We start from the raw sequence: 24008 nt of genomic DNA, 5'->3' as shown, positions 1-24008 counted from the left end.
CCTTCCCATTAAATAGGTCTCACAAGCAAGAGGGGCTGCACTGTAGGATGCTGGGCTGTCCTACACAGCATCTCATCCAGCACCTTACCCAGCATCTCAAAGAGATTCTGCAGCCCACACTGAGACATCTGCTGCTCCAGCTCCACCTGGCTCAACAACAGCTCAGCTCTGGGGCACCTGTCAGTGCGGCAGTGTTGGCATAATCTCATCAAAACTGAGACAAAACTTACATCCCTCTTCATTAGCTGATTTATTAGTGGGAAAAGACAGACTTGCAGCAATAGCTTGCAAATTAGAATTCCTAATTTCTGATTTTTAATGGTGTTCTAGATGCCCCCATCAGGTAAAAAGGTCAGGCCACCCACAAGGTACCCCATCATTCCTGTCAGCACTTGGGCCACCCATGACCCCTCAGTGAGGGGCTGATCAGGCTGCACCACAAAAATCCCTGATTTCCAATGCAATCCCTCACCAGCACAGCCCCAGGGATGATGAGCAATAAGCAGCACTCCTGAGCAATGGGCTCATGCAGTGCTCATCTGGTGGGGATGTTCTGAACACTGCCCATGGCTGAGTCACCACCATTATGTCCTTACTGGGGTACCACCACAGCAACAGGGAAGGCAAAGAAGGTAGCAGTCAAAAAAATGATCCTTTCCCTTTTGGATGTAAAGCAAATAATTTTTTTTACTTCTCCATTCATTTTTCAAATTACATTCATCTAGTCCTTGTTCTGTCTTATTAAATCATATATGAATAAATGTTGCCTAAGAATTAAACAGTTCTCTGAGAGATCCAATTTAGCCTTTAGCCATGGTACAGTGTTTTGAGATAATTTAGTGGTGGGCACAGACAATGAAAATCATATGGAAACTGTCAAATATTAAAATAATTTCTAGCCCAAAGCTGTATTTATAGAACAATGCTTAAGTCTCAAAGAGTGAGATCAGATTACTGGTTCAACGTAGTAAAAGAAAGCAATAACAAAAGCCTTACTTATAAAAGTGTGATGAAAAAGATTAATACAAACCTGAAATCAGAAATCTGAAAGACTACTTTATCATAATGTGTCTGAAAAACATTGGGGAAATGTGGACACATTCAGTGTTTGAAAACATCACACTTTTCATTACACACATACTCAAAGAAAGGTTTCCTGGTTTTAGCTCAGCAGTGACAGTATTATCCCTGTAAATTACCTCAGTGCTTGGTCTGAAAACCAAGAGAATGCAACAAGTTCTTTTCTTCACTGATGCTTTAAAAAGGAAAGGAACAGATTTCCAAAGGCACTGTAGGTCGACGTGGTTTAAAGACCTAAATGCTTGAGTAAATGCTGAATTACATTCCTGATTCTGCCTGGTTGCTTCAAAAACCTGAAAATAAGTTTACTGTCCAAAATATTTCTGGGTACTGCCATCGCACCATTGCACTTTTAACTCCACGATCCAGTTGTTATTTATGAAGTAGAGGCTACATTACACTTAACACATTAGCATTCAATTAGGATTCAGTTTCTGATTATTTGCATTAGCAATATCCTTATCAAAAACACACAGATGGTAGAAGATTTAGTAGCTATTCTTTTCATATAAATTCCCAGAAAAAGTCAGGTGAGTATTTCCTTATAAAAATTAATGGAGGCTTGCTAAACTGCTCAATGGTTGAAACTAATTTCTTCTAATCACCAAGCAAATTAAATATTAAGAAGATACATTTCCCATTTACTTCATAAATTTCTGTGCAAGGAGGAATAAATATTTCCCACATGGTCAAAATCTGAAGAGAGAATGAATTGAAAGCCAGATTTTCAGACTTAGCTGAGCCTTGTGGTCTCCACTGGAGAGAGACATTTGTTTTCCAGCCGGCTTCCTTTCACATTTCCTGCTGCTGCAGAGCTGGAGGTGAGAGCTGGAGCAGGGCTTGGCCACCAGCACAGCCTGGAATAGAGCAGCCTGGGTGGAGAATGGATTCACAGCATCCTGGAGGAGAAAGCCTTGGGGCTGGTGCTTGATGAGAAGCTCAATGTGACCCAGCCCTGTGCACTGGCAGCCCAGAAATCCAACTGTGTCCTGGGCTCCTTCCAAAACCATGTGGGCAGCAGGGAAGGGAGGGGGTTCTGCCCCTCTGCTCTGCTCTGGTGAGAGCCAGCTGCAGTGATGTACCCAGCTCTGCAGCAGCCAACAAAAGAAGGATATGGACCTGTTGGAGCAAGTCCAGGGGAGGCCATGAAGGTGATCAGAGGGTTTGACCCTTGTCCTGTGAAGACAGGCTGAGTGTAGGGATTGTTCACCCTGGAGAAGGAAAGGTTCTGGGGAGCCCCTTCCAGTGCCTAAAGAGGCTCCAAGAGAGCTGGAGAAGGACTTTTGGGAAGAGCATGTTCCCAAAAGGACAAAAGTGAATGGCTTCAAACTGAAAGACAGAAGGTTGGATCAGATATTAGGAAGGAATTCTTCCCTGTGAAGGTGAGGGGGCCCTGGCACAGACTGCCCAGAGAAACCGTGGCTGACTCGTCCCTGGAGTGTCCAAGGCCAGGCTGTAGCAACCAGTGGCGTAGTGGAGGTGTCTCTGTCCATGGCAGTGGGATATAACACATGATCCTTAATGCCTGTTCCAACCCAAACCATTCTCTGATTCCATGATTTTTTCCTGTGCTCAAACCCCTGAAAACTAACAGATTTGCAGTGCAAGGAATAAAGGGCAACTCTGATTGCCTTAATATTTCCTAAACTTCTTTTTCTGCCTTTGCCTGAAAAGATTCATTTCTCTTTTCACACCTTCTTTTTCTTTCAAATTTCTCCTGTACAAACACAGTTCAGTGGCTGCAGAAGCATTCTGTGACTAAAATCTCTGCATTTAAAGGAAGACTCTTATGTTAATTAGTGTTCACAGGAAACATATTCTGCTGCAATATATATATATACATACCAAAAGGTCATTTTACACTTAAACAGTGATGGCTCTCTGACCAAGAAAAGCACCAGTGTATATTGTGTGTGTGTGTGTAGTGGTAGGAAACAGCAGGCAAGCAAAGGCTATGAAAACTTCATAGACATCATTATGCACAATATATTTCTTATTTCTCAACACCACCAACAAATTCTGACACTGGGGTTCTCCAGGAATTGCACTTGACCCCTAAGTGGACAGTTCATAGCACCTTGAGAAAGGCTTGAAGAGTCTGGGCCCTGCTGAGCCCAGGATGAGCCAAGGATGAGCCAAGGAATGAAGCAGTTGTGCACAGCTCAGGTCAGCACTGCTCCATGAACAACTCTGGTTTCTTCAGGAGCAAGAAATGTGATGACCAGCAAAAGAGAACCTGCTGTTCCTGGAGGCAGACAATGCCCATTGAGCTCTCCCCAGTCACTTTAATAAAAGTAATGTGGCTCAGAATTTGTTTAATGGAGATTTTGGGAAGGATATTGGCAATTCAGGGGCATGGAGTTCTCCCCTTTTTTGAGCCCATTTTATCTCATTGCTACCTTCTAAACTTTGCTAGCTGTGAGCCTGCTGCCGGCCACAAACCACACTTCTACTGGGCTTGGGCTCTGCCTGCAGCAGGCTAACTCAGGCTTAAAACACTGCTCACAACTGCTGCACTCCACCCTCCAGAGATTAACAGTTTTGTGGGTTCAAGATCCAAGACGGGTTTGCATGGGAATCACTTTCCCCTCTCCTAAAATCAATTCCAAATAACGAGGCAGAGGGAATAACACTCTCCTAACGTGGTGCAGTGTGTGAGAAAGCTGCACCCACAGACGCTGAGCACCTCAGTGGGGTTGTGGTTAGACACAAGACACACTCAGCTGCTGCCCTGCCAACCTGCAGCTGGTGCTGTGCCAGGTGCCACGCTCTGACCTCCTCTGTGCTGCTTCTGAGGTCACCAGATGCTGCAAGGGAGCTGAAAGTGATGATGCATCAGTTCCCAGCAGAAGCCCTCAGGTGACTCTGAGGCACAAGAGGAAGGTGCCAGGCAGTGTTGAAAGCGTGGAGAGGCTCAGCCTCAGGAATGGAATCAGAGAGTTAGGAACAGCTAAAACTTAAGCGGGGTGGAAAGCTTTTAATTCACTGCAAAAATGGCATTCTTTTCCCTCTAGATCTCTTTCTCAGTCTCTTCATGGGTCAGCCACACAAGTGTAACCCAGTGCAGAACCGGAGAGTTTCTGCAAAGCACCAGCAGCCATTCACTGCTGTCATGTGTCTTTTAGGCAGTGTGCATTGTTCTGGTCCCCTGGCAGGGCCTTCAGGACATCATTGTCATCTTTAAAACCCATTTAGATTGCAGCCAAAAAGCTCGGGCACAAGGTTTCCCTCTGCACTCTGAACTGGTCCTCTGTAAGGCGGGACTTCCCTGGGAGGGCATGGTTGGTGCAGAAAAACACATTGTTCCTATACTGTGGAAAATGGGTGTGGCTATTTTTTTTCTTAGCAAAGGGTTTTTTTCACAGCCATTTATATCCCAGAAATATTTAAAAAGAAAAAAAAAAAATTCTGCACATTTCTTCTCCCCTAGCAAAGTGTTTGCAGAGTGCCTCCGCAGCTTGTTCTGTACAGTCAGCTTCTGTCTGCCTGTTTTGTTTTGGCTGCCCTAATTTACATAGTACTTCCTCTCCCTGTGTAGACTTCAAGGTTACACTGGGGTCAAGCTGTATCTTTTGCAAATCAGGATGTAAACAAGTCTGGATAACTCATGTGATATGGCTCTGCCCACCCCTTTTCTGTTTGGGGTTGGGGTTTTTTTTTAGATTTATATTAGCATCAGAAATGATCCAGGGTCTTTTTAAAGATCCAATTTCATACTTTCCAGCATCCAGTAAATTGGCTACATAGCAGGGAAATGCCAAGTGCTCTGAAATAGCCAGAGCAAAGGATACTATAAGAAGTCCAGCACACCAAAAACTCGCCCAAAGAGCAATATCCTGTCAACTAGAATTTGCTCCTGTAGTAAAAAGAGCTTGAATTTTATGTTCCAACAGAAGCAGCTCCATAAAGCACCTCTGCACACCAAAATAAAAAATAAAAAAAGCAAAATGGTTTGATTAGGGATGGACTAGGCTTAGAATAATTCAGGCTGGTGAATCCCTGCCAGCTCCACTCCTCCACACATTCCTGCCTGCATTCTGATCTCATTATGCGCCGGGCGAGAGCTCGAGCTGCACTGGAACAGTCCTCACCCATCTGCACCCTCTTCTTCCTTCTCCAACTGGAGGAGGATGGATATTTATAACCCTCTTCCAGACTGTGGATTCAGGGAGGGAAGGCAGTGTGTGGGGCCATGTGCTGGGCAGGGCAGAGGCACAGGACAGTTTTTACAGGTGATGCTCAGGTGTGTTTTCATGTCCATCCCATGTTATGAAGCCAAGGGCTTGCTTCACATGGTGACATGAGCTGCCCCAATGCCTCACTGTTCCCAAATTAAGGCCAAAGCCTGTGCTCAAACACCAGTTTTTCCTCCCACGAGTACAGAGCAGAGGGATGTGTCAAGCAAGGTCTCCTAAGGATCTGTCCTGAATCCAGTCGATTCAGTGTTCTCACAAATGACTCAGCTCATAGAAAGGACAGTGCAGAAGGTGCAGATGCTGGGGAAAGTTGTGACTGTTTGAAAGGCTATCCAAGAATTCAGAAGCATCTTGATGTAATGAATAAAGACCCTTAGATCAAGTCAAGACTTTCAATAAAAGCAAGCGTGAAGCAGCAGGAAAAGAAGAAGTCAAAAGAACAAATGCAAAATAGGGAAATAAGTGGTTAAATAAGGGCACTGCAAAATGAGTGCTGGGAGTTATGGAGGACCCCAGGTGGAATATGACTCAACACTGACACACTGCAACAAAAAGAGCAAAGCTCATTCAATGATGTATTAATACAACCAATCTGTGTCAGACATCAAAGGCAATTATTCCCTTTCATTAAGCATTAGTGAAACTTCTCTTAGAGTAAGATTTGGAACATCATATTTTAACCAAAATGCAGACAAATTTTAGAGGGAAATATCCTCCTATCGGGCAAGGATGAATTTTTCACTATTTGCTCAGTCTGGAAAAAAGGAGACTCAGGAGAATATGATAGGATCTTCCGACATAGTAAACAAGAATATGAGACCAATAACACAGGAATCCATTTAATTCAGAGGGAGCATTAGATAAGCTATATATTAGGAAAACTTTTCTAAGAATAGTTAAGAGCTGCAGAAGGATATCTGCAGGGTATCTTTGTGTGTGCCTAATTATCCCTGCCTCTCAGCATGGCTGATGATCCCGGGCTGGCTGCACTGTGCCTGCCTGATTGTCCAATGTCAAACCCGGCTGCTCTGAGCTCCCTGTGTTCCCTCTGCTCCATGCGAGGTTTTTGTAGCCTACTCTGCATTCTGATGGCATCGAGCTCCCTGCAGGACTGCATCTCTCTGAGTCAGGGCTCCACTACAACAAGAGTGGCTGCTCCAGATTCCCTGCCTCATCTGTGAGTGCCAGAGCCGGCTCCTGCCAGGGACACAAAAACACCAAGGGGAGCTGAGCAGCACATCAGCTCAGCCTGCAAGGAAAACGTGTGGGGCCTGCTTCTAAATCCCAGGAGGGCAGCTCACCCTGCTTCAGGAGGAGCCAAGGTGTCACCAGGCAGGTCCCCAGCAGCATCTCCTCAGGGAAGTGTATCTCCCAAACCCCTGTCAGCACTGAGGCTCTCCAACAGCCCTTGTCTCAGAGACATCCAAGGTTATCATTACCAAAAAGAAGGGATGACAGCGATTCTTCAGCTGCTTAGGACAGTAAAACCATTTTTGCTTGTCTGTGGGCAGCATTCATCCCCTCTCTGTTCCTTAACCTCTGCCCATAACCTCTACCAACTCTAGCTCTACCAGCAACTTCCTGGATTTGTTTTTCCCAAGTTCTCCCACAGCCAGCATGAGGCAGCCTCGCTGGAATATCCAAAGTATAGCATCCTTTTTGGAATAAAGCACCATGGGCAGGCTGAGGATCAAACCCAACATGAAAAGCTTCATAGCAGAGGTATCACCAGACCTTCTGACTGGGAGGCTGTCACCCATTCCCTTACAGGTTACTGCCATGGGCAAGTTTTCAGGTCTCTTTGGGATGTGACAGGCCTTGTGAGAAGCCCAAAGGACCTCAGTAGTTCTGCAGAGGAATAAAAAATAACCTCCCCTTTGTCTCAGAGCTGGAATGTGACCCAATGTGTACATATGGGAAAAAATAATTGGGATAGACAAAGCCATGGGCAATTGGGCAGATGATGTGCCTGAGAACTTTGAACATCTGTTGTGTGGTAAATATGCAACCATCAGCTCTTCTTCATAATCTATGAACAATTTCAAATATAAGAGCAGAATGGTAGCTTTTATTTGTATGCAACTGTCTACCATGGAAGCTCAGGAATTAACACACCACTGTAAAATGCCATCTTGACAGATCAGCTCATTTGAAGACCACTGTTAACACTCCACAGAGTGCATTTCCCCCAAAACAACCTGGATAAAACAGGGTTCATGGGATCGACTCTCCTCTTTGCCTTTGTCACCTCCCCTGTGTCTAACTCAGCAATTCTCCACCCTGTGGGCCCCCTCTCTGATGGATCTGTTTCCTGCACTGATCAGATTCAACCTCAGATGTGCAGGTGCTGCCAGGTCACACCACTCACTGGAGGTTTGAATTCAGGTTTTCTCTTCCTCATGCCTCTATTTTGCTTGGTGCCTATAAAGACAACTGCTCAGCTGCTTTGTGTGTTGAAGATTTTGTGGTTTCCTTGCACCCTCCACCAGCATCCTCTGTCATCCCCCTCCAGTACGTACAAGACAGGTTTCTGAAAGGACAACCTTTTTATTCTATGTATTTACAATACCTAGCACAGCCCAGTCTCCTTCAAAACCAAGGTTTGTGGGTCCTGCAGTAATAAAAATAAATAAAGGCATCAGCATTAATTCACCTTCTCTTTCTAAACAGGAAATTGTGACAGGCAGGAAGAACCTGGGTTAGGCACGCATTTTGTGCTATCTCATTGAAAGGAATAGAGCAGTAGCAGATGTAACTGGGCATGTTCAAAGCCAGAAAAGACCCAGAAAAACAGTTTCACCAAAACTCCAAACACATCCAGTTACAAAGACAGAAAATTACCATCGCTGAAACAACACTTTTATATCGTTAAAACAAGGTAAGAACACTTCATTAAATCCAGCTTAGTGGCATGCTGTCAACCACAGAGATATTTATTACTGTTAAATTGCTGCTTTTCATGAACAGATTTTTGGCCAATGGCTAAAGCAAAGCACAGGCAGAAGATGAGGAGCCTGCAGAGAGCTTAGCTGATAAGAGAATGGGTTAAAGAGAAGCTCCTCTTATTTGTGTGACAGTCATCTTGTGAGAATATTTTCCATCTGTGCTATTTTTGGTTCCCAGTGAGATCCTTCCTACAAGAATATGGAATTAGAATTTGAATACAGGCATAGTAAGAGCACTTTGCATGTGTGACCACACACCCCTCCTCCCCCCACACCTCCATTGCAGAGCTCCAATGCTGAGCAAGGTCAAATTATATCAATAAGGCACTGCAGGAAAATCTTTTATATTCCCAGATTGGTTAGAGAAATTAAACCTCATGTCCCAGGATTTTAAAATCAAGGAATGTTGTTTATTTTAAGGATCACTTTAGCATTATATTTATGACTTACTAATCACCTTGGCTTGAAAATCTGTGTCAAATGAGGAATATATTACACCTATAAGATTTGTACAGGATGGCCAGATTCTGTTGTCACTTAGTCTGGTGGAAAGAAAAGCCCTCCTTTTCTGCACAGAGAACTTCAAATTACAGACATGTCCCTGCAATTATGGACTGAGTTACTTAACCTTTCTGACACTGATGTTCTCTCACAGGTCTCTTTTGGGCAGGAGCATGCTTGTTGTGGGAAGAGATTTACTGGAGTGACTAAAGGCATTAGTGACTTTTGGGGCAGCACACACAGTCCAGGTATGGTTTTAGTTGTGCCTGCATGGTTGGCCCCAGCTTTCATAACACCCAGAAGAGCTTCAGCACAGCAGAGGGGCAGCCCAGCACAGAGAGTGTGCAGCCCCTCAAACCAGAACTCTGTAGGGGATCCTTGTGGTGCTGAGCTCTGAGCAGAAAGGAAGGTCCTTCTGGACAGACACTCATTGCCTGTGACCAGAGCCAAGGTGTGACAGTACAAGCAGGCCATGTACAATTTGAGGCAGTGCAGCCCAGTTTTCTAACAGGACAGGTCACCAGTACAGTGCTGGTCACACAGAATCCATGTGCAGCAGCTGACCTGGGCAGGATGGGAGCCTGTATTTCATTCACTACTTTAAAAAAGGCACTTCACTAACTCAGTTTTGCCTTCCAATGATGTAAGTTTTAAAAATTAACCTCCCAGGGGAACTAGAGGATAAACTTGAAAGTCTATTCATGTAAACAGCTAAAAAGGTTTGTTTGTTCCATTCCTGCTGGAAGTGATACCACTGCTGAAAAATGTAATGCGCTTCTTCATCTTCATGGTATTGAAAATATGAGGTATTGATTGTACTTTCAGTAGAAGTAAACCCACCACAATCAAATAAAACCTTGAAATTTGGGAAAGAACTGGGATGAGAAGTCACTAAAGCATCGTTTCCCTCCAGTCCACATCCATAATAGACAAGGTAGAACATTGCTGGTACAGGATCATAAACTAAACACTGATGAACTCACACTTTATATTTACGGACTTTTCTAATGGAGGGTTAAAATGTGTCCTTAATTTGTCAATGAACATTCATATAACAACATAAACATTAAACGCACAGTGTTGATTAAGCATAATTGTAAAATTATTGCTTTAGGTTTTCAAATCTCTTTCCAGATGTTAAAGAATCAATCCTAGGGTCAGTCAGTGAGGGTTATGACTACTGCCACAGCACAGTAAACAGAAGCAGGAGGACTAAGCACCTTACCTAAGCTTTCTGCAGGCTGCATCTGCACTCTGTAGAGCAGGAGAGTCCTGACAGTCAGACCACTCAGAGCAGAGACCTGGCTGATTTAGCTGGATTAGCCTGAAACTCTTTTTCAGCTGTGGGTTTCCACAGATGTCAAGGTAAGGAAGGGAGAGATGCTCCTGCCCAGGTGTTGTCCCACCGTGGAGAGCCTGGAGACTACCCTGGCTCCTCAAGCTCATCACCAAATGAGGATGAAAGAAAGGTAGGACTAAAATTCATGACTCTCAGTTCCCACCACTATCTGTACTTTATAAGAATTCCTCAAATAGCATGAGCTTAAAAATTAATGTAAATTAATGAGAAATATTAAATACCACAGACAAAAGAAATGGCAGGTATAGGGAACAAATCTATTTTGCTGTGATTCTCTCTGATGTCTAAAACTCACCTGATCCATCTATAATTTCATCATCACTTTCCCTCCAGTGACTTACCTCTGACTTTACCTAATTCCTCGCAGATATCAATGGGAAAACTGTTGCCTAATTGAAATCAAAGGACACAGGCCTTAGGCTAAACAATTACCAAAAAACACACTCAGACAACTCAACAAAAAATACCTGAGTTTTTGAGGGTTATAATGTAGTAGTTCTTATCACCTAAGAGCTCTCAATTGCATTTCACTGCTCAGAGATGTAGGAACTTTGGGATGATGAGATGTTCTCAAGGCACAGAGGTTCAGCATTGCAAGAGAACTCATGTAAACCCAAACCCTCAATCCCCAGCCTCTCAAAACCAGGGAGCAGCCAGTAAAAACAGCCTCTGAACCTTCCTGCCCCAGTGGCCTACATGGCTTATCAGCTGGCAAATTTGGGTAGCCAGGAAACATTTAGCAATAGGCAATGTCAGCAGAGAAATATTTGTGGGGAGGATAGGAGAGCCTCTAGCCCAGAAACACAAACTGAGCAGAATGACAGATGTCAAACTTTCACCCACTTGCATGATCCTGGGGGAAGTGGAACTCACTGCATTAAGTCAATTTTAAAATCCCCAAATCTCCGTGGGGAAGGAATTCAGTGTAATAACTGCACTTGGTGCTCTGGGCTGGCTTTACCCAAGGACTCTTAGTCCATCCTATGGTGCCTGTTTTACTCCACTCTGAGAGCAGATCACAAGAGCTCATAAAAGGCAGGATGCTGTGGGATGAGAGTGCCACAGAGCGAGGCAGGTTAGTGAACTTCATGTTCGTGTGCCACTGTACTGTGCTGTAATTCCCCCCAAGGGTTCCAGGAAAAAGTACAAGAAAGTCCCAGTAACATTTCACCCAGCAGTGAGGAGTTTCTACTAGACCTCATTTAGGTATTTTTAAAGGCTCTGATTTGTCTTATTATTTTACTTGCTCTATTAAACTGAGGTCAACTTAATTTCTTTAGGACCTAAATAAATAAATGGATCTCAAGGCATCTTTCCAGTATCCTATCACAGATAGACTTCTCAGAGGAGATGTTAAAAAAAAAAGACAAAAAAAGGCATTGCAAACAGAAATCTTCAGAATGGTGTAAAGCAATTGCCATGGTTTTGAAACAAAAGTTTTAGTATCTTTCTCCTCAGAATTAACAAGGTTCTTGCTTTAAGTTACAGCTAGTCATAAAAAAAAAGACATTTTGGAGAAAAGTCACATTACTGGAGGTTTCTGCAAGAAGCTGCTAAGAATAAAACTGTATTCATTTCCATTAAAGGACATGAGGCTCTTGGGGGCAAAGGAATAATATTTGCTTTGTATAGCACAGATCAGCTTTTGTGAAAACATTGGTTGAAATGATAAAACTGATGCAGATCGACACAACATATTTTTTTACTGCCATTTCTCAAGAGGTAGCAGCACCTCCTCCCACTGTAAGGCAGCAGGAGTTGTAGATGTGAAGTGCATCAAAAATGATGTGCTCTCAAAAATTAATGATAGCCAGTAAAAAACAAAACCCAAAGATCATGAATTGAATCTCCGGGTCCAATCACTTCCAAACAGCACAAGGTTAACCCTTGCATAGATCCATCGATAGAAAAAGAGGTTTCCTTTCCCTGGTCTGCAAACTGAGTGCAAAACTTCTCCCCTCTGTATGAGATTAGGGGAGCTCTATGGTTACCCTAATTTACACCCTCTGCAAATAATCTCTAGGGGCTAAAAGGGAGTCAAAGATAGGGATGAAAAATGGGCATCCCTGCTTTCCTCATAGGCACACCCCTTTTCCTTTGTTTTCTGATTTTCCTGGCAGGAGAGAAAATGCTGATAAGAATAGTGAATTTAGCTCTGTGACCACATCTCTCATGCAGATAAGGAGACCCTCCCTGGACCAACACCAGCTGCTTTAGACATACATGTACCTCAGAGATTAGACACAGAGTGGCCTCGTTAGGTGAGCAAAATCTACTTCAGATCTCACTGAAGCAAAGGGGAGGCGCAGGAGTCAGTTTTGAAAATCAGCTCTCTTTATCCCACTCCTGCCGTGCCTGCACATCCAAAAAAGCCATACCAAACCCAGAAGGCCTTTTGTCTTCTCCAGAGCCAATCTCTAAGGCCACGGATTCTGCTGGTTTTGCTTTAGCTTGGATATGTAGTGTCAACACAACAGCAGCTCCGGCTGCACGCAGATTGGTGGAGAAAAGTAGGTCAACATGAGACAAGCTGTTCTCAGAGTAGCATTTCTCTCTCCTCTCCCTTCCCTCTTTGTAAATGAAGAGTGCTAAACTAGTTGCTTTGAAAAGCACACAGGCGTTCACCCTGTCAAACGGGGGTAGAGGCATTTTGCTGCATGTGTCACCGTTCTAGACGATTATTCATTATGCAATTTAGAACAATGTGCCATGTTTGTCACAGGCTTTGTAGGAGATGCCACTCGCTAGTACCAAAATTCAAATGAATTGCCAAAAAAGCCAGCTTGAGAATTAGAAAACAAGGGGAGTGTGTAAGCAAAACTAAAATAATTATAAATATTAAATGAATATTCATTAAAAATGCAAATTTTACACCATTCATGCTTTTTGTGTTGCAGAAAATGAGCTTCACAGTTGTATGTCAAAGGAACAGTCAGGAATTTTGTTTTAACTCAGAAGACACTGTAGTCAGTGAAAAGGTCTTGCATGTTCATCTAACAAAAACCTTGTAAGAATCTTGTGGAGTGTCTGTGACCCTGCCTCAGCTGCAGCACTGCTCAGGACACGGAGCTGCAATGTGCAGAGACACGTTGCCATTGCTCAGATCTGATTTACCCTTTACAAACACCTACACAGTTATGCTCAGGTGATAAATACAAAGCAGGAAGGAGGAGTGCCCATAGATGGTTTAATCACTAAACAGTCAAAATGAGCAAATTAATCCAATGTACGATTTATCTCCTGTTCACACTCTGAATTATATTGAGAATATTTAGAGTGTAGATTGGTGACTCCTGAAACTTCTCCAGATAGTTCAGGTATCTCACTGTATTTGTCCTAAGACTCCTATCCTTAGAAAACAGAGCAAATCTGATTTATGCATGTCAATACCAGGCATTACCTTGAAAGGGCACTCTCTCGAATCATATCAAATCGTATCTCTGATTTAGTGCTGAGGGCAAGACTTGTACTACCAAAAATCTGTCTTACTTTCCCAGTTCAAGAAATATCATTAATTTCAAGAGGAGAATTCATGAGCTAGAAAAGCCAGATTTGGAGCTGGATCCCATTCAAGTTTCCTGGAAGTCAATGGAGACTCTCTCAATGATTGTAAAATGAGGGTTGGGCTTGTGCCCATGTTTAGTATTGGATTGCATTTTTCCACGGTACATGTTTTTCCTATATATAATGCAAATTTTTCTCCTAATTTTTTCCCTCCTCTTAGAGTAATACTTGCTGTTAATGAGCATTAAATCCATCTTGGTTTTATCCTACCCTTTTAGTCTCTGCACAAGTACTTTGGCAAATTTTTCCCTTAACTACTACCCAGTGCTCAAGGGAAAAGTAGCCATACTTTGTTCCACCTTTGGACACAAACTCCATGCCAGGCAAAGCTCCAGAACAGCAAAGTCTTTTATTTGTTTGTTCTAAACCATCACAGCTGATGGTCCCCTCATTCCTGTTAGGGCCAATGACAAATCCTCCACTGTCAGCTCAGTGGAGCCAGACATGGATGCAGAAGACATGGCAATAGCAGAGGAAGAATTTTTCATTTAAGACTTCTGGTGCAAAGATCTGGAGGGAAAAGTGCGAGTAAATATAATTTTATCCTCAAGGTAGCAATTTATTTATTTGCAGTGCCATTGTGCTTGTATGGTTCAATCATAGACTAGGACCCAGTAATGCCAGGTCTTGTACAAATAGATCAAAAAGTGAAGGCCAGCCCTAAAGAACACCCATTTCTCTTATATATTTAATTTACACACACAAGCAGAAAGAAACACATAATAATTTATCATCGTGCTATCTGTATAGACAAGAGTTCAAGCAAACGAGGAGAGAGTTGACCAATGCAGCAACAATATTTCCAAAGGAATTTCAGAGTAGCAATTAAAAAGTGGGGGTTTTAGAACAGTGGCGAATATGCTTTAGCCAGCTGTAGTCTCTAAGTGTCTCATTTAATTGCTGTTACATTACTGAAATTAATGCCTTTAAGTTTCAGCCAAGATCAAGCCCAAAGTCTGGTAAATAGGCACGGAGCCTTACCTGCATCACCAGGTGGGACACCCTGCCACTGTGGGGCTGGAGCAGGTCCAGAGAACGCCAACAGGGTCTGGAGCATCAGGAGTGGCTGAGGGAGCTGGGAGGCTCAGCCTGGAGAAAAGGAGGCTTGGGGGGAATCTTCTGGCTCCCCAGAACTCCCTTGACAGGAGGATGGAGCCAGGCAGGGCTCAGGCTCTGCCCCAGGGAACAGGGACAGCAAGAGAGGAAATGGCCTCAAGTTGCAACAGCAGAGGCTTAGATTGGATATTGGAGAAAATTTCTTCCCCAAAAGAGTTGTGAAGCACTGGACCAGGCTGCCCAGGGAAGTGATTGAGTCACCGTCCCTGGAGGTATTTAAGAGATGTGTAGATGTGGCACTGGGGGACATGGTTTAGTGGTGGGCTTGGCAGTGCTGGGTTAGAGGTCAGACTGGAAGATCTTAAAGGCCATTTTCAAACTAAACAAGTCTATGTGTCTATGAAATGGTTACATGGCAGGTATAAAATTATTCCCGCACTTCAGCAGTGGCTCTTTCCTGAGTAATTCCTCATCTGATGAGATTAAGGCAACTCCTGGAGGAAGGAAACAGAGAAAAGGGTTGTACAAAGTGAGCTGGCTATACCTAGGTCCCTGGAGCTCAGAAATGTTGGAAATTTGAGTATCACTTACATCCTTTGCTTTACTGCAGTCAGTGTCAATTGGACTTTACAGTTAACTTACACATATTTTTTTCTTTACTTCATCTCTGCCTTACTTTTGGCAATTGTGTCTGTGTCTGCTGCGATTTGTTTAATATCAGAGGAGGGGAAAGAGAGGAAGAAAGATACTTGATCTGATGTGGGAACACATTCTCCTTTGTATCAAAGAGCCATCTGCTAATTTACAAAATACAAACAAAGTTACTGGATGTGCAAGAACCCCTGTTGGGAAGCCAGGCACAAACAGTGCCTGCACCACGTCAAGGAGCTCTGTATTTATTCTGGAATGCACAGCACTCTGAATTTCTTTTATCTTGGGGTATTTTCCCTCCTTCTCCTCGTTTTATTGATCTAAGTTCAGCATACTGAATAAACTCTAGCAAAATAATAAATACAGGATATTTATAGAATGCTTTTCCTACTGTAAAAAAGACTTTTCTAGACAGAAACAGAAATTATATGGAGCATCAACTATTCCACAGGCTGGTGCAGGGAAAGGTGACAGCCCTGCCTCCTCCAACCTGAGTGTTTTGAAGCCCTGATCCCCATTGACTCTCTGTTTTCTGAGTAGTTGCATGGCACAAGAGCCAAGTTTTTCCCCAACAGCTCTTTTCATCCTCTCTCCCCCTCCTCTATGCACCATGCAGGGCAAGGCACAATGCAACATTCAGGAAATATCTCAACCTTGTCCTTTGCCATTCTGCAACATAGAGGGTGAAAAAAAAAAAGAAAAAAAATTAAAAAAGAGAAGCCAGAGATGCCTCCTATGCTCCTAATCTGCAGTGAGCAGAGAGGTGCAGCAGCTCCTGTGGTCAGGCAGCTCACTGTGGTCTCACCACAAATTGGGAAAAGAAATGTCACCCTCCAGAAGAGGGACAAAAGGGATCATCCAAAGGGAATTTAAATAAAATGATTAAGTTAGGAGTAATGTATGCTTAGTGTTCAGACCTTCTTAATTCCAGCCAGTAGTGACATTTTAAAACAGCCAGAAATATTTTGGTGCCTGCAGAGTGACCTGCGAACCAGTTCCCTAAAAACTGGAAGTTTGTGTGGAAAAGATAAGGCTGTGGACAAAACACAACCAAGACAACACTCAGCAAGCAGGCTACTGAATGAGCCTATTCTTATAAGCTGGACTAAGATGCACCTTTAAAATGGAAGTTTTTGGAGTCTATGTTTTCATACAAATTCAGCATTTGAGTATCTTTCTACGCTGACAAGCCTGAAAGAGCAGAGACAGCAGGAAAGATAAACTAAACACGTCTTTCTCTTCCTCCTGCCTCAGCTCAGGTGAGAAGAGAAAAAAGAAATTCCAAGAAGCCAGAATCCCCAAGGGAGTCTGTGTAGCCAGAGGAGTGTGGCACCCAGGGCCAGCCTGCCTTGCTGTGGATCACTGCAGCACAGCCCAGCTGTTACCAGACACAGCCCCACATCAAAGCAGCTTCCCCATTTCTGAGCCCAAACTGACTCCCAGAGGGACAGGAGGGGTTCCTGAGCCTGACAGATCTGAGAGTAGGATCCTTTTCTCTGTGTGGAGGTGTGGAAATGTGCTGTACCTCCATGTCCACTCAAAATACGGGCTCTCTGCAGTTGTTGAGGGTCACTCACACATGGCCTTGTCCCCATCAGGAGGCAGCCTGAGGTCACCAGGCTCAGTGTCCTTGTCCGGAACAACTTCCTGGCATCAACTTCAAGGCTATGAAAAAGCCCTGGAAATCAGAGTATCAAGAAATGCTCCAGTATTTCCAGGGTATCCAGTACCCTGCAGTAATTCTGCTATTTCCGGGACAGTTGCCACAAGCTTGATGTAAAGCTCATCTGACATTGAGTCCTTGCAGGTGCCACTATTGAAAGTATGAGTTTGGAACTGGAAAACACTGGCTACGACTCCTACAGACCTGCATGGGAAAGTATTAAAGACGAATGAATTTTAACCAACATCACTTCTTGACTTTTTTTCATCATTCCTCCAAATAGATTGCATAATTCATCACTAAGAAGCATTCAATATTTTGTATTTTATATTGTTTCTACAATGCAGAACCCAATCACTCAGATTTCCAGACTATCATGTAACATCTTTTTCCCTGTGAAGGGACTACACGGAGTATTTGGGGCTGGAGCTGCTTTAAATAGTTTCCATTGCTCTGTGTACACAGTGTATGGTTTTTTCTTCTTATCCTCCAGCACTTTTCCATTGCAGCCTTCAAACGTCACACGGTGCCTTATGCACCTATCAGCTCTCCCATCCTGTGGGGTAAATTTTAGTTTCACTCATGTTGGCCTAATCCCACTAAAGCCAGACGGATTGCCTGGGTTTATCTGAGATCAGAAGACAGCCTCAAGTTGGGCTGAGCTACATAAGTGTTTGGAAGGCCCAATTATGTTCTGCAGGGAAAGACAAGGGTTTTAGAATTTAGACTGACATGGGAGTTAATATTCCCTGCACAAGGACATGCTAACTACTGCTGCTACTTGGCCTTGGGAGATATTTTTGCTGAGAATGTATTTTTTTTTTCCACTGGAGAATGCCAAATTGCTGATCATTGAGAGTTTTCAATAAATAAAGTCAACAGTGCATCTGATATCATTAACAATAAAGAGTGTTCTTTATGGATAGTGACGATGTATTACAGAAGAATATCCAGATGCTACCAGATGATAGATTAAATAGATAAGAAGAGAGGAAAGAAATAAAATTCAACTCAAGCTTTTAGTGCAGCAGCAATGAACTAGAATTCTTATTCTCTTCTTGTCCCAAACGACTTGGCACTACTTGGGCTCTCAAACAACTGTCATATTTCACACCAGAAATGGTGCATTCCTGCTTAAGTTTGTGTTTTAAATTCAGTTTTGTAAAGCATTGTGGGATTTTCCAGACTGAAAGGCTTCATATATAAATTTAAAATATTATTATTATTTCAGCATTATTTATGGCTACCATCTGTTCCTAACTCTGTTACTGTCTCTTCTCTTTAATGTTCTTATCGCCTTGCTTATTACTTGCTAAATTGGTCAGAATTCAGCTCAAGCTATCTTTGAGTTATATGTTCACCTCAATGAATGCCTGCCAAGAATGATATTTATGGCATATCTTGCATTGATTTTAGAATTTCTGAAGGTAATAAAGCAGTGAATGAGGTTCCTTTCTTATCACAAATTAGAATCTGTCATATTAATAGAGTAATATAATCCTGTCATAGCTTCCATTTGTTTCTTTCATCAAACTGAGAGGAAGGGAAGGTTAACTTCACATTCATTTAGTCTGCTTGTTTAGAAGGCCCAGAGGAAAACGCTGGTTTGTTTTCAAAATCCTCAGGAATAATCATTCCAAACCTGATTCTCCTACTCCTTTGTGTAAAACAACCTCGAGAAGCCACACTGTTGGCACCCACGGGGCTCCTCAGGGCTGGACACTGCTCTTTGCAGCACAAGGACATGAGTGAGCTCTTCATCACTTCATGGACAATGCTGTGGGTGAAAGATGGGGAGGGAAAGAGCCTGTGCCCACTGCATTCTGTGGCAGGGTGGGATGTACGCCACATCTGCCTGGATACAACATCTGGAGTGTGGTCAGATCATGCACATCCCACCTCCGCTCTCCTACAGCACTCTCCAGGGAATTACAGCTGAGCACTGCTTAATGTGTGCAAAGCACAGAGTATTTCCCTCATTCCCGGGAGGGTGACACTGGCACACCACCACAGTTCTGCCTACAGTTACTATTTACTCCATATTTACTCTTTAAAAGCTGTGCAAAGCATAAACCTTCACATGAGCTGCTGTCACGTCAGCTTTCACAAGCTTCATGCAAACAATAATGAACAATTCAGGGGGAAAATCTTGGAACAGAATTTGTGAGGTTTTGTGAGAAACTATGCAGTAGAATAACTGAATAAACTATTATGCTCACCAGCAGCCATTGCCACACTACAGCTGCCTGCAATTTTTATTTTCTTGGGTTTAACTTCATAACTCTACTTTCCTTTTTCTTCTTGCTTCCTCTTGGCTGACATATTATATAGCTGCTGAAATGATCCTCTAGCCAGGAATGCTGGATGAGCAGCTGCCTGTGGATTGGTGCCAGCACTGCACTGGAAACTGGAAAGGAGCATAGGCTGGCTTTGCCCCTGTGTCTCCTTCCAGACATAAAAACCCTGAGTTCCTCTCTGGAGATGCTGATCTGGGAGCCCAAGCTTTGTTCTCATCACTCTTGGGGACACCTCGGTGTTTTCAGGGGCTGAGGATGCCAAACTGAGCTTCCTACTCCTCTGGCTGGGTTTGGAGAATGCCAAGCTGAGATCTGTGAGGCATCAATTACAATCCTGCCTGCATCTCTCAAAATAAATGTTTTGTGCATTTTTGGAGCAGATCATCCAATAATAGCACATAGCTCCAGCAACTAATGGAGCACAAGTCTGCCTCCAATGTGTCAGATAATAATTGTGCTGTAACACCACAGTGCATACATGAATAAATACAATTCCAAATTCAATGAGATATTTTCCTTCTGCTGCTCCTCCTGCCGCAAATGAATACACCAGCAATTAATTACCGTGCTCAGCAACTCCCTGCAGCAATTGTGTAATAGAATCATTTTCAGTCCCCTGTCTCATAACCTTTGAGATAAGTTTCATGGGTCTGGAATGGCAAGCATAAAAATATATGGGTTTGTTCATTTAGTGTTTGTAAATGTTACAGCTCTCAGATACCAGCCATAACTTTCTCAAAGTCCTACTCCATTGCTTATACATCCTGCAGTACACTTGAATATCAGGATCATTTGAACTCACAACTGAAAGTAAGGAATCTCCCTCAATCAGAGATATTTGCACATTGCTTTTTATGGTAAAACTTAATTATATTTCTATTACTAATATTTGAGAAATTGATATTGGCTCTTGTCAGCCATTTAAGTGGTTAAGACTACACCAGTGTATTCCAGCCTCATAAAATCACTGGAGGTTCTGCCACTGATTTCAGTGTAGCCAGAAAAGTCACTGTTGTCTATCACTGAAAAAAACCGAAGAATTTGAACTAATATCCTGTCATCACACCTCTGCTCTTCTAAACTATTATTTTTAGGATGCACAACTGAAAAGTTTCTGAGCTCTTCAGACATTGTGAAAGCTCTTCCACATTGAGAAAACCACAAAGCTATTTCCTGATCCTATTTTGCAAACGTTTAAAGTCCAGTGAGGTCACGTGCCTGGAGCTGACAGCACAGCCCAGGATGAACACTGAGCAGACACTCTCTAGGTGATGAAATGCAATGCAATCCTGCAAGTGTCCTGATGACAGTATTATCTATGTTGCACAGATGGCTCAGAAAAAGTCAACTTTCTCTGGTTCTCCTGGGCAAATGCAAGTCCAAGAGGAGAAAGCGTAAGAACTGGGAAAAATAGGAAGGGAGAGCAATTTTTGGAGTCAGAAATCCAAGCTTTCTGAATCTGAAATTAGTCCAGAGATACCTGGGGAAATGACTTTCCAGGCTGAATGAGCAGCAAGAGCAGAACTGACAAAGCTGAAAAATAAACCTCCTGATTCTTGCAGACCAGGTTTCAGCCAGGAATAGTACCACATATGCAACATGCTAAGAAAAATTATTTAGAAAAAAAAGAAACCTGAGCTTTCCAACTGGAAATACAGCATGGCCTTGTGCTTAGAGAAATGGACTGGGACTCAATTCTGTTTCTGCTACTACTGGGCTGTACAACCAGAGCGGTCTTCAGTGTCATCCTTAAAGACAGCAATTCTCTCCTAGATGTGTAGTGCCCAGAAAATGAAGGCTTTGCAAGCAACCTATTAAAAAATAACTAATTCCAAAATTCCTAAGGTGTCCCTTAAGCCAAGACATCAATAGCATTACCAGGAAGCATTTTTAAGACTCAAATGCTAAAAGAAATAGAGTAAAATTATGAAATTATAATATTTTATTAAAACAAAATTAGCAAATATGTTTCCTAAGTTCTGTCTAGCTTTGTTCTTCACATCTCTGCTCAATGAATATTCATGTAGCACTGATTAATTTATTAAAGCTGAACTCAAGGCTACACAGGACACATACTGAACCCTGATGTTCCTTCTCTAAGGAAGTCTTTTATTGGGTTGTTTCAATCTGTTAGGTAACCCAAAAATGAGCGAAAAACTGGATTTCCCTCCTAATGAAGAGTCTTTGACTGAATAATTTCTAATATAAATGCTGACAATGCATTGAGTTAGATCCAACCATATCCTTAAACTGCACAGTGACTGGAGATACTTATGGACCTGGGATTTGCTTCTGCAAGCTGAGGAGGGATGGACACATCTCTGGGCAGATTTCCTCATCCACTGTGCAATGGCATCTCTAGTTGGCATCTCCCAGTTTCATAGTGGGATTTCTCCCGTGGTCTTGGATCTCTGTAGGTGTCTACAATGGCTGATATATGATATTTGAGGCACATGGGATTTATCAGTCCTGACTTCACGTTTTGTAGGGCTTAGCCACATTGTGCTGAGGACCAGAGCCACCCCACACACACCAGTGACTGGGCAGAGCAGGGCTGGCCAGCAGCACATGCTGCTGAGTGACTTTACTGCTGCTGCTTGGAGAACACCCACCACGGGAGGTGCAATCCTTTATCTCTCAGTTATTCACTGATCTGCATTTATAACCTTTCCTGAGAGGCCTTATCACCCACTCTCAATGCACAGGGCTCCCCAGTGCAGCCACTCCCCAGAGCAACTCAGATAAAATCCTGGTTATTGTTTATCTCCAGTCTTTGCCCAAACCACCAGACTGCAGCAGGCTGGGGCTATGCTGCCAATCCAAAACACAGAGAGGTTCAAAATTTGTTTCCAGCTGTCACCTGTCCAATCAGATCACCTCTCCACTTAAAAAAACCCTGGCATATAACTGCTGCTCTCTTCTTTGTACCTAAATCCTCAAACTCATATTCTTCCTGTACAGATTCAGTCAGTGGAGTCAGGAAGATTAAAAAAAAATAAAAGGAGGAAGAAAGTTTTTTGCACATCACATCAAAAAGCAATCCTTCAGCGACACATGGTTTGTGAAAGATTTCATTCAATGTTAGTGCATTACTAACCACTTTTCCATGCTGCCTGAGCCTCTGGAAACAATTGAAATCTGAGAAAACACATGGGATATGTCCTCATTTTCTATTATATTTTCTTAATAGGATGGCAGGTGAATCAGAGTTGAGACTTCATTTGTGCAGGAAGTCTATGGATCCAACTTCAATCATCTACAAATAACAGTGAGGCAGAATATCAGGAAGGAAATAACTGTAGGGTTGATTATCAGGAGATCCCATACTTCTGTACATCTCCATGCAACCTCCATTCCTTCATTTCAGTCTCCTCATCCATAGAGATGGTAACAGATCACAGAAACATTGTAGGGATTAATTATTTAATGTTCTAACTTTGACTTTGAAAACGTAAAGCTTTCCATGCCCAGCAGTTTAGGTGGGTGTCCACAGGGATTTACAAAAGTACTTAAGCAGGTTAAATGCCTATGTCTCACTGACTTTCAAAGGCTTTCTATAAACCTGACACTATAAATGGAGTAGCAATAAAGGAGAATGCTGTCCCCTCCTCTCTGTACTGGTCAGGAACGGGAACAGTTATTTTCTAATGACTAAATCTCAGTCCCAGGCAGCCTCTTTGCTCCTGGCTGCCACACTGATCTGAACTTAGGTACATCTCTGGTTCAATGTCTTCCAGGCCTCAAACCAGCCCCTGAAATCAACAGGAAGCTTAAACCCTTCAGGTGCTGCTGTGTAGGCAGGGTTTGTTACCTGAGAGAGAACAACAGCTTAACCCAGTGCTGGGCACCCACAAAATGGTACCTACGGTGACAGTAAGGTGGTGGAGAGGGACAATGTGCCAGGTGCTCTGCTGGAGCTACCATTGTTTGGATCCTCTTGGTTTACTCTGTTCCTCTGAAATAACTGGCATGTACAGATGCCAACATGCAGGACTCCTCCAAACCAGAGCCAGCAATTAACTAACCACAGAGGTTTCCTAAGTGCATAAAGCTGCTGTTGAAACAGGTTCCATTACTTCTATTAAATTCTAATTAAAACATTGAGCTGATGGTGAAAGCAACTCAGAAACAAAGACCTTGTAAGGAGGGTTCAGAGATAACAAAATCAGGCAAGTTCTTCCAGTCAGTACAGCTGATCAGCCCAGCTGATGACCAAAAAGTTGTGTGTGAAGACTGAAGAGACCCAGCTACAACAAAATGCTTTAAGTACAAATACTTAAATAGTGAAGGTCAGCTGTCCATAGGTATCCATCCTCCTTGGGCAGGTTTTGCAGTTCTGCATTGAACTGTCCATAATGTGTCAATTTTGGGCCACCTGCACCCAAGTGACCTGGTGTCACATATCTAACACAATCCCCTGGATGGAACAGAGGATGGACCCTACCAGCAATTTGGAGTTAAAATCCTGGTTTTGTCATCAGAGACACAAAGTGAAGGATAAAAAGAAGAGGCTTAAATTACTTTGAAATGAACTAGAGAAATTGGCTAGTGCAGAATGCAGCAACTGCTTTGCTCTCTGGTAGGCTCTGCATCTTACCAGGAACAGAAAATTGTAGAGTCAGGGGTTTTTCCCTTGACAATTGCATGTATCCAGGTAGAACTTGAATTTTACAAGCCTTCAAGCCCCAATTGTCT

The sequence above is a fragment of the Sylvia atricapilla genome, chromosome 12 (genome assembly GCF_009819655.1).
Source record: "Sylvia atricapilla isolate bSylAtr1 chromosome 12, bSylAtr1.pri, whole genome shotgun sequence".
NCBI classification, from domain to species: domain Eukaryota; kingdom Metazoa; phylum Chordata; class Aves; order Passeriformes; family Sylviidae; genus Sylvia; species Sylvia atricapilla.
The sequence above is the reverse complement of the archived record's forward strand: the minus strand, read 5'-3'. Positions refer to the sequence as shown.